Below are 12,343 nucleotides of genomic sequence, written 5' to 3' on the forward strand. Positions count from 1 at the left end.
GGTTTTAATTTAAAAATCTAAAGTCATGTTTAGAACATGTGGCCTCTCCCTAGTCTTTTTTTAATCTCAAATGCCTATGGAGAGCATACAATACTCCGTGTCAATAAACCCTTAGCTGGGATGTCAGGGACCTTCACACCATTTGTGGCATGTGCTGTCTTTTGGTGGCTTGCTCAGCAAGTTCCCAGATTTGAGGTTTTTGGCTTCTACAGTAAGACAGGACTGGAATGAAGCCAAAGAGTAACTCTGGCTTTGCAGGTACATGTAACTAATTTGTATTTTGCAATCTCTGTCAGTACAATTCTGAACTACAAGGCCATGCACAAACTCTTGAAAACTCTCTGTTACGAAGGCACTGATTCAGGAAGCTAGAATAGATATGAAGCTCAAAACAACAGTGGAACAAGGTCCATCAGGACTCAGAATAATGCCTCAAAGAAGAAAAAAGAATAAAAAGGGACTGCCTGAGGCTATCAAGTGCAAACTCTATGTGATACCTTGTCCAAGAGTTCCCAAAGTATTTATGTCACCCCAATCACCTGCATACCACAAGGTGCAAAATATTTTCTAATGCCTCTAAAAGAAGTTAAATCTTTTGCATAAGAGGAATAAAGCAAGAGGAATTAGTAAATGCAGCAAGATTCTAAGTTCCTGCCACTTGGGAATAGTTTCTTAAGTGATTCCAACGGGTTAAATTTCTTTCTTAATTTCTTTCTCATGTGTAGCAAGAGTGCTTTACAAGAAAAGAATTGGTGGAGGTTATTCAGAATGCGTAGGAACGTTACTCAGGGACTGATTTAGAAGAAAATCTGATCTAATAAAGAAAATCTGAATGACAATGGGTTTAGTGGAGAAATTATGATTTGTGCTTATAACATGTGTCCTACAATGCCACATAATTACAAAATATGATTTTTAAAAATCAAGGATTAAGTGCACAGCATATACTCTTAATCCTGATATCTTCAACAACACCATGGTGATAATGTCACAAAGAATCATAGAATCATAGAATAATTTAGGTTGGAAAAGACCTTCAAGATCATCGAGTCCAACCATCAACCATGCCCACTAAACCATGTCCTGAAGTACCCTGTCCACTCACTTTTTGAATACCTCCAGGGATGGTGACTCAACCACTTCCCTGGGTAGCCCATTCCAATGTTTAACAACCCTCTCAGTAAAAAAATTTTTCCTAATATCCAACCTAAATCTCCCTTGCCTCAACTTGAGGCCATTTCCTCTCGTCCTATCTCCAGCCACCTGACAGAAGAGACCATTACCCACCTCACTACAACCCCTTTCAGGTAGTTGTAGAGAGTGATAAGGCCTCCCCTCAGCCTCCTCTTTTCTAGGCTGAACAGCCCCAGTTCCCTCAGCTGCTCCTCATAAGACTTGTGCTCCAGGCCGTCACCAACTTGGTTGCCCTTCTCTGAATACGCTCCAGCAACTCAATGTCCTTCTTGTAGTGAGGGGCCCAAAACTGAACACAGTACTCGAGGTGCGGCCTCACCAGTGCCACATACAGGGGAAAAATCACCTCCCTGCTCCTGCTGGCCACACTATTTCTGATACAGGCTAGGATGCGATTGGCCTTCTTGGCCACCTGGGCACACTGCTGGCTCATGTTCAGCTGGCTGTCAACCAGCACACCCAGGTCTTTCTCTGCCAGGCAGCTTTCCAGCCACTCTTCCCCAAGCCTGTAGCGCTGCATGGGGTTGCCGTGACCGAAGTGCAGGACCCAGCACTTGGCCTTGTTGACCTTCATACGATTGGCCTCAGCCCATTGATCCAGCCTGTCCAGATCTCTTTGTAGAGCCTCCCTACCCTCAAGCAGATCGACCCTTCCCCCCAACTTGGTGTCGTCTGCAAACTTGCTGAGGGTGCACTCAATCCCCTCATCCAGATCACTGATAGATATTAAACTGAACAGAGCCCAACACCGAGCCCTGGGGAACACCACTTATGACCCGCTGCCAACGGGATTTCACTCCATTCACCACAACCCTCTGGGCTTGTCCAGTCAGCCAGTTTTTCACCCAGCGAAGAGTACACTTGTCCAAGCCATGAGATGCCAGCTTCTCAAGGAGTATGCCATGAGACACAGTGTCAAAGGCCTTACTGAAGTCAAGGAAGGTAACATCCTCAGCCTTTTCCTCATCTACTAGGCAGGTCACCTGGTCATAGAAGGAGATCAGGTTGGTCAAGCAGGACCTGCCTTTCATAAACCCTTGCTGACTGGGCCTGATCCCCTGCTTATCCTGGACTTGCCATGTGAGCGCACTCAAGACAAACTGTTCCGTAATCTTCCCCAGTACCGAGGTCAGGCTGACAGGCCTGTAGTTCTCTGGATCTTCCCTCTGCCCTTTCTTGTAAATGGGAGTCACATTGGCAAGCCTCCAGTCCTCTGGGACCTCCCCTGTTGACCAGGATCGCTGATAGATGATGGAGAGTGCCTTGGCAAGGACCTCCACCAGTTCCCTCAGTACTCTTGGATGGATCCCATCAGGTCCCATAGATTTCTGAGTGTCCAGATGGCGAAGCAGGTCCCTAACTAATTCCTCCTGGATTAAGGGGGGTATGTTCTGCTCTTCATCCTTACCTTCCAGCTCAAGGGGTGGAGTACCCTGAGGATGACTGGTCTCCCTATTAAAGACTGAGGCAAAGAAGGTATTAAGTACCTCGGCCTTTTCCTCATCACTGGTTGCTACTTTCCCTTCTGTATCTGTTAAAGGAAAGATATTCTCCTTGGGATTCTTTTTACTGTTAACATATTTGTAAAAACATTTTTTGTTGTCCCTTACAATAGTGGCCAGGTTTAGTTCTAGCTGAGCTTTTGCTTTTCTAATTTTCTCTTTGTATGATATAACCAGATCTCTGTACTTCTCCTAAGTTGCCCGCCCTTTCTTCCAGAGATGATAAACTCTCCTTTTTTTCTTGAGTCCTAGCAAAAGCTCCCCATTCAGCCAGACCAGTTGTTTTCCTCAGCGGTTTGACTTGTGGCACATGGGAATAGCCTGGTCCTGAGCCATTAAGATTTCCTTCTTAAAGAGTGTCCATCCCTCCTGGACCCCTTTGACCTTCAGGACTGTCTCCCAAGGGGCTCTCTCAACCAGTGCCTTGAAGAGGCCAAAGTTTGCCCTCCGGAAGTCCATAGTGGTGGTTTTGCTGACCACCTTCCTTGCATCACCAAGAATTGAGAATTCTACCATTTCATGGTCACTAAGCCCAAGACGGCCTCCGACCATCACACCTCCCATCAGTCCTTCTATGTTCGTAAACAGTAGGTCTAGCAAGGCTCCTCCCCTGGTTGGCTCACCCACCAGCTGTGTCAAGAAGTTATCTTCCACACAGTCCAGGAACCTCCTAGATTGTTTACTCACTGCTGTGTTGTATTTCCAGCAGACGTCTGGAAAGTTAAAGTCCCCCACAAGGACAAGGGCACACGATTCTGAGACTACTGCCAGCCGCTTGTAGAATGATTCATCCGTCTCTTCAACCTGGTCGGGTGGTCTGTAACAGACTCCCAGCACAATATCTGTCTTATTGGCTTCCCCTCTCATCTTCACCCATAAGCACTCCACCTTGTCATCAGAATCGTGTAGCTCTGTAGAGTCAAAACATTCCCTAACATAGAGAGCCACCCCACCACCTCTTCTACCCTGCCTATCCCTTCTGAAGAGCTTGTAGCCATCCATTGCAGCACTCCAGTCATGGGAGTCGTCCCACCATGTTTCCGTGATGGTGACTAAGTCATATCTATCCTGCTGCACAATGGCTTCCAGCTCCTCCTGTTTATTGCCCATGCTGTGTGTGTTGGCCTAGATGCATTTCAGCTGGGTTATCGAATCTACCGCTAACATCGGCATGCTGCCCCCAGGCTCATCTCTGGGGCACCTAGTTTTATCCCTTACCCCCTTAAAACCTAGTTTAAAGCCCTCTTTATGAGCCCCACCATCTCATGAGCAAGGATTCTCTTACCCCTTTGAGATAGCTGGACACCATCTGTCACTAGCAAGCCCGGTGCTGTATAAACCTCCCCATGATCAAAAAACCCAAAATTCCACCTGTGGCACCAGCCTCTGAGCCACGTATTAACCAGGTGTGTTTTCCTGTTCCTTTCAGTATATTTCCCTGCCACTGAAGGGATTGAGGAAAACACTGCCTGTGCTCCCGATCCTTCCACTAATTTTCCCAGTGGCCCGAAGTCGCTTTTGATTGCCTTTGGATTTCTCTCTGCAATCTCATCACTGCCAACCTGCACAACCAGCAATGGGTAATAATCAGAGGTCCGAACCAGACCAGGGAGTTCCCTGGTAAAGTCTTTTAGCTGGGCCTCAGGGAGGCAGCAGACTTCCCTGGGGGATGGGTCAGGACTGCGTATTGGGCCGTCTGTCGCCCTCAGAAGGGAGTCACCTACGACAATTACCGTCCTTTTTCTTTTTTCAGAGGATGTGAGAATGCGTGGGGCTACCCGACTGAGCCTAGGCACCTCCCTAGATAGGACTTCATCTACACCCTGATCTTCACTGACCTGGTCCTCAAGTTCCAGAGCCCCATACCTGTTGAGTAGGAGCAACTGGGAAGGAGAGGGAGACCAGGATTGGATTCACCTGCCTCCCCGAGCAGGGACCTGTATCCATTCCCCTCCATCTCTTAGGTCCCCTCCTGCCTGGAGACAGGAGGGCAGGGGATCCTCCGCTTCTTGCGGAGTCTCTATCTGTTGCCTCTGCCTCAGGGATGGCAGGGTGTGGGCCCACCAATCTATCTCCCTCTCACACTCCCTGATACTCCTCAACCTTTTCACTTCCTCCTTCAGCTCTAGAAGAGATGCTATTAGCTATAGATGTCATTAGGAGCTGTAAATTTAGGAACTAAGGCAGAATTAGAGCTATGGTCCAAAACACATACCCTTTTGCTGTTATTTCTCTCGCTGAAAGCTACCACTACAGTCAAATACACTACAAACTCTTAAAACTTCTGAGATCCAAAATGATATAGTAATCAGCTATTTTCGGACTAAGATTTACGGGTCAACCAGCCTCCACCAAAATATCATGTATCAGGGAGTTCATCCTACTGTTTGGTATATGGAGCTGTCTGTTCCAAAAAGATGTCAGAAGTCAAATGTGATCTAAACAACTAACTAAAAAGTTGTAAGCAAGACAGAAAGGAATAAAGCAAAGTAGTTGTAACAACTGGTCTTAATTGTGTCTTCATTTTAAGACTATCAGTGAAAACATGATTTAGTGCAGTTGTCAGAATCTTAATTTAAGGAAAATCTGAAGTGAGAATTAGAGTGATCCAGCAACTTCAAAGAAGGGAAAAGAAGATACAGTTATCTAGAGAGCTAAAGAGTCATTTGACAATGCAAGAGAGAATAATTTATAAGTCCAGACATTTTAATCTGTCTAAAAGATGTAGAGTGAATGTGATACCAGCAGCATCACAGCAGGCTGCTGCTTTTGAGCTTCATGCTTGAACTGTCATATCCTATATAATAAAAGAGAATTAGAATTGGAGGACATAAGAACATTTGTATCTTCATCAGCCAAAACCATTATGTCAACTTCAAATATATCAGATAGATATTGTAAAACTTTTTGAAATTGACCTTTGTGGGTTTTTTGTTTGTGTGTTTCTTTGTTTTTTTAATCTAAACATCGTCAAAGATGAAGGAGAACAATGTTATTACCATTTGTGGATGATCCAACAGAACTATTGAATATCCTGTAGAAAACAGGAGAGATTTTGAAGGAACAGAGAGGTATCAGAGCTTTATGTATGGTCAACAGCAAGGAGCATTATCTAGGTGGTAAGTAGTTTTGGACAACAGCCTTGGTGAGAGACCACTGCTCATTCTTCCTTTGAATCTTCCCAGCAGCTATTTGGGATGGAACCTATAAGCTTAATTTGTCCCTAAAACGTGATTCATTACTTCATTGTAGACATGAATATGCTGGAGTTAGATTCCAGCTACGCAACTGGATCCCTGCGAACAGATAGTGCTCCAAGGTTAATCTAACAGCAGGGTGACAGTCTTAACCTTTCTATCTGTGTATTCTGTTCCTATTCCTGTTGATCTCCAGGTAGGAATAAGTCCTTGAAAAAAGCTCTTTCCATTTATTCAGAAAATATCTTAGAGTGTACTTTTATCTCAGCCTGTCTTGACACTTTATCTTGTGAATTTCACAAAATCTATGAACCTGAAATGAATGTTTCATGGGAGGTGCTACAGCAACAGAAATACTTGTTCTGATATAAGCAGTCTTAAAAGGTAAAGAAAGGGTTAGAATGTTTATTTCCAAGAGCAGATGAGTAAAGGATGACTTGATTAAAGGGATTACAAATTCAGGGAGGCTGTCAACCTGTTAAATTTTGAATACTGGACAGAATGGGAGACAAACTGTAGAAATGACAGGCTTAAAAACAAGTAAATTCTTGAAAGGTACATGGGATTTCTTCTTTCAACTAGATTTTTAACTCATTTCTACAATTCAGAAATGCAAATGAAAGACTCATTTAACTAAAATTGCTCTCAGTTGAATTAAGTAACTGAAACATCTTTGGAAATAGTTGCTTTCAGAAATAATTGTTAAACTAGATATTCTGAATGTGCGACAGGTAAATTTTTCAGAGGCACTTAAATGCTGAGTCAACAGCTCCTTTGCAGAACTGAATCTTGAAGTGAATTCAGTTCTAACCACTGGTGGAGGCAGACTATGGCTACACAGAACTCCTGTGATTTGCATTATTACCATTCATAGAACATTGCCAAGCATATAGGGCAAAGATCATTCTTGTTGCTCCTACCTTGGTACATGCAAAAAATGAGACAAGCTATCAGCTGATATGATCACAGTGTACTAATCTGCACTGAAGTGTAGTGGCCTAGAAAGTAACTAGTAGAGAAGTCGTCTAGATCCACAGGTAGAATTTGTAGGTCTGCAGGTGGCACACCTGTATGTGCAGCTGGGGAAGGTACTTAGATTACAAAGCAGAGCAAGGAATGAAGGACAGAGAAGGTGTGATGGGAGTTTATCAGTTAGCTGCAGTTATAGTCAACTCTGTCAGAGTAATGATGGTATTTTAACTGCTAAAAACATTCTGCATAAACAAGTGTCCTGGTTTCAGCTGGGATAGAGTTAATTGTCTTCCTAGTAGCTGGTACAGTGCTATGTTTTGAGTTCAGTATGAGAAGAATGTTGATAACACTGGTGTTTTCAGTTGTTGCTAAGTAGTGTTTATTCTGAAGTCAAGGATCTCTCAGCTTCTCATGCCCAGCCAGCGAGAAAGCTGGAGGGACACAAGAAGCTGGGAGGGGACACAGCCAGGGCAGCTGACCCAAACTGGCCAATGGGGTATTCCATGCCATGTGACGTCACATCTAGTATATAAACTGGGGGGAGTGGGGGAGGGGGGATCGCCGCTTGGGGACTAACTGGGAGTCGATCGGGAGGTGGTGAGCAATTGCACTGTGCATCATTTGTACATTCCAATCCTTTTATTATTACTGTTGTCATTTTATTAGTGTTATCATTATCATTATTAGTTTCTTCTTTTCTGTTCTGTTAAACCGTTCTTATCTCAACCCACAAGGTTTACTTCTTTTCCTGATTTTCTCCCCCCATCCCACTGGGTGGGGGCGGGGAGTGAGTGAGTGGCTGTGTGGTGCTTAGTTGCTGGTTGGGGTAAAGCCATGACAACAAGAATTCAGAGAAGGGAATGCTGCAGGACTGAAGAGCTAGAGAGAAAATCTCATGCAGAGAGAAAGGAATTAAATGAACAGTCCTCAAAAAAAAAATTCTCATAGTTCCCATAAGAAGGGAAAAGGATATGAGACTCAGGTAAACCTCCAACCAATATATATTAATGCAATTAAAACCCAATTCTTACTTTGCTCTGACTAAATTTCTTTTAAAAGGTTTTATGTTTCAAAAGCATAAAAATTAGATTGCTAGTAATCTGGACTTCTTTCAAAAAAAGTAAAAACACTGAAAACTTGCAGCCTTCTGTAAGAAATCCTATTCTTTTACTTGTTAATTGGACCTAGTATCTGTGTTTTTCCAGTAAGGTCTTTCTAGACACAAATATAGACAATCTAACAGAATTAATAGTGAAAGCTAACCCCCCCCCCCCCCCCCCCCCAGGTCACCCACTCTCCCATAAAATCCAAGGCCCTAAGGTAACAGTATTGATAATCAGCATAAAGCATAGACACAAAATTGATTTAGATCATATCAACTGAAATTCAAAGACTCCTTATGCACTCTCATTAAAGGGCAAAAGTGGGGGTAAACACTTTTACTTAACATGGACTAAAAATGCACATGTGCAGTTATGTATCTCTGCTCATTTGACTCATGAAAGGTCACAAATCCTGCATCAGAAATAGTAAGTTCAAAGTGTGTGTGACAGCTCTAATAGGACTCACATTGTCTAGGAACAGGCTACTGAGACCACAAGAAGACAGAACCAGTAACATGTCTATTGGGTATGTTTGGCAAACACTGTTTGCATAATTAGTCTTAAACACCATAACTGCGAATATATCATTCTAGCTTATACCAAACACACATCAACACCTTTGTTCTCTGATGGGAACAACCAGTACTGACACTTTGGGGAGTAATACAGAGTGTATTTCACCTCAAGCTTAAAAATGGTACAGAACTACGGCTTATTTTAATGTATCTAAACAAATTATGAACTATATTTCTCTGATTATTCTATTTTACCCATAGAATAGGCAGTATAATGTAACAGTGCACTTCAGTTTATTGCTTTATGGGTATGACTTTAGTTGCAGAATCTGCTGTGTTTAAAGAACAGTGAATAATGGTAATAAACATTAAAGAAATCTGTAATATTTGTGAACTTCCTAAATTCAAAGAAATGATTCAATGAATTTGGCACCTTTTGCAATAATCTATTCATTGACCAAGATTGTAATTTTGAGACCAGCAGCTTAATAAATAGTGAGCAAAGAAAGTTAGCTGGAAACTAAAGCAGCAAAACATTATTAATTTTTAAAATAATGCCAGCAAAGCAATTTGGAAATACATTACTGCCACTGATGGAAAAAAAAAAAAAATTGTATATATTGCCTTCATTTATGAAATCAGTCCCAAGCAGCCATTAGGAAGAGCATGCATATTTAAAAAGGAAAGAAATGAAGCCTTTTTTATTCACTAATGAATATTATTTTAAAAACTTGCCTGTCTTTTCAGTTGCTTTTCTGAATTACACCTGACCATTGATTTCTCATTGAAATTTATCAACTGTCAAGAGATTGGATGTGAAAATAAGTTTGGCTTAGTAGGGATTCAATGAACTGACGAAATTAGATTAGTTGGGTTCTGTTCTTGAAGCTCATTATTCTTTGGAGAAGAAAACAGTGTGAAGGCAAGAAACTTGGCAGAAAGAAGGTAAAGGATCCCTGAAGAAAATTACATTTTTATAGGAGGGAGATGCCACTGCAGATGTGGAAAGAAATACACTTAGCTTAATTAAAAAAAAGAACACAATTCCATGAATCAAGGAATTCAGCTGCAACATTATAGACTGTGGGTCTCTTTTTTAAATCTTTTTTTGCATTTCTGAAAACGCTTCAAGGAAAAAAAAAAATCTCTAGCAAATTGTTTGCTCTTAAAAATTTAAACTGATTTAATTCTTCTCTCACACCCAAAAAGCTCATCATAATTAACCGTAACTAATAAGGAATGAGTAAAAACATTTTAAATTTTTCATCTTTACTGAATTATTTCTCCTTATTTGAATGTGTGTGTACACTTGTGAATTCAGTCATCTACTAGCACACATATGACTCCACTGCAATATTTTAGGCGCACAGAATTATTCAGGTCAGAAAAACCCTGTCAAGGTCATCTGGTCCCACTTCCAGCACTTAGTGATAACCTTAGAGTTATAGCAGGTTGCTCAGGGCCTTGTTGAATTTTATCTCATCTCTCATCATACTTTCACTGTGCACCTCTGGAAAAAAAACCCTAGCTTTATTTTCTTTATAATCCACCAACAGGTAGATGAAGACAGTGGTAAGATCTCTTTCTAATACTGTCTTCTCCAGGCTAGAAGAGCCCTTCTCCCTCATACTCTCCTCACAGCCCAAGCGTTGTGGCTCATGATCATCTGGGAGCACTTTTCAGAAATTGCTACAGTTTATCAAGGTCTTTCTTCCTTTGGGAAGTCCCAGAGTGGACACAATATTCAAGGTGCAAAATCCAAGTAGTTAGTATGGGGAGTAATCACATCTCTTGATCCTCTGGCTATGCACTTGTTGTTGGAGTTTAGTAAGCAGATGCCTTTTTAGACACATGGCTGCAGTGCCAAACTCATGTCCACCTTTTTGTCCATCAGGACCCTGGTCCTTTTCTGCAGAGCTGTTGTACAGGGTTATTCCATTTCAGGCACAATATTTTGCATTTGCCATTATAGACCTTAATGTAGCTCCTGCTAGCCAGTTCCTCCAGCCTTTGTAAGTCCCCTTGAATGACAGCCTTGTCCTGTGCACACAGATCGCTTCCCTCTCTTTGCTGTTACCCATAGACAAAATGATAGTACCTTCAATTCCACCACCCACCCCAGTCACTTCTAAAGGTGGTAAGACAACGTTGGACCTCAGATCAAGTACTGAAAAATGCCACTTGTAACCAGCCACTAGATAGGCCCAGTCACTAGTTGGGCTTTAAACAGCAACTGTGTGAGCCTAGACATGTAGACAGTTTTCATCTGTCTTGTAGTCCACCCATTCAGTTTGCACCTTCATGGTTTGGCTACCACAGTAGTATAGTACCACACCACAGGCCCTTGCCATTATCAAATTCAATTCTTGACTGCTTTCCCCTCTTCCACTGAGCTAGTCATGCCTTCATAAAAGGCAAAGATGACCCTGTCCACTTCCTCATCTTGATCAGGCCTTTTGCAGGAGATGCCCACAGTGACATCCTCTTCCCTTCTGATCCTGCTTTCTTGCCTGCTCACCTTCCCTGCCTGCTCTGCATCCACACATTGCAGTACATTTAAGACATGCAAGCTATTCTGCCAGCTCTCTGTAATCCCAGAGGTGCTGTAAATCTGTGCCTGAACATGGTCTTAAATTCCTTCTGTTACGAAATCTGCATGCATTTCTGTATACAGACATGTCATCTTTCTTTATTATCTTTGATATTCAAGATGTGAAATCATGTTTAATCGCAAGGAACTTAGCCTACTATTCTTTCAAATAGCTTTGCATGATATAAATTAATTTGCCTCTAATAAAAATCAATGTTTAACAAAATTATTGGTAATTAATTAGTTACTGAGATTAAAGGTGTGGGATATCTGGAAAGCAACGGACACATAGTGAACAATCCAGACACAATGGAACTGATTCATCTGTGAGCCAGAGGTCTCTGCAGGCAGCAGGCCTCAAGGATGTAGCAAAGGTCAACTGTTGCTACAAGTTTGATGAAACAAGCACAAAAAGTAGAACAAGGTCGGGTATACGTGACTGAAAGCAGGATTCAAGACAGGACACAGGCGGAGGGAACCATTCGCATGATCAAAAGACCTTATCCAATCAATCTATTGCTTTAGGCGCGTGGACAGCACATGCTAACTAATCAACAGATGGCTTGCGCATGAGCAGGAACTAGAATGTATACTTAAACCAAGCTATTTGGGCAATAAAGTGGCATCTGCTTAATCACATTGATTGTGTGCAGTGTCCGTGACTTCCGCGTCGACATAAAGGTAATCTAAGAACAAGGTAAAGGATTACCAGAAGTCAATGCTTTTCCTAAAACCATTAAATGCAAATGAATAGACAGGGTCTGGCTTTATTCTGGACATTACACTCTTGGTCCAAGTTACACGCCACAGGACCACTGGGACACTGTATTTTATTGGAAAAAAAAAAAAAAAAGAGAGAAATCATCTTCACCAGCTCAAGAAATATGAACACAGTTTCTATAGTTAATGTCAGCAAATGAGCTTTTGTCTCCAGTACCACATAAAAGCTGTATTTTTGTTCTACTACTGCAAGGGCTGTACTCTTGTATTCATCACTTTGGCTTCTGTCTCACTGCATGTTCAGCTGTTCAGCTTTTCAGGTGAATACCTTGCCCAGCTGGAGACGGCTGTCAGACATTAGCTGCCATTAAACCCTAGCAGGTAATATGAGCAGGACCAATCACAATTGACATATAAAACGCCTTAGTATATATTACAAAATGTTGATATTATCCAATTCCTCTTTTGGAAGGAGTGCTGAGGATACTACTTTATGTCAGCAACATGGAATCAAATGACCTTTTTTCTGAAACGTCAGTTCCTATATTGG

The sequence above is a fragment of the Aquila chrysaetos genome, chromosome Z (genome assembly GCF_900496995.4).
Source record: "Aquila chrysaetos chrysaetos chromosome Z, bAquChr1.4, whole genome shotgun sequence".
NCBI classification, from domain to species: domain Eukaryota; kingdom Metazoa; phylum Chordata; class Aves; order Accipitriformes; family Accipitridae; genus Aquila; species Aquila chrysaetos.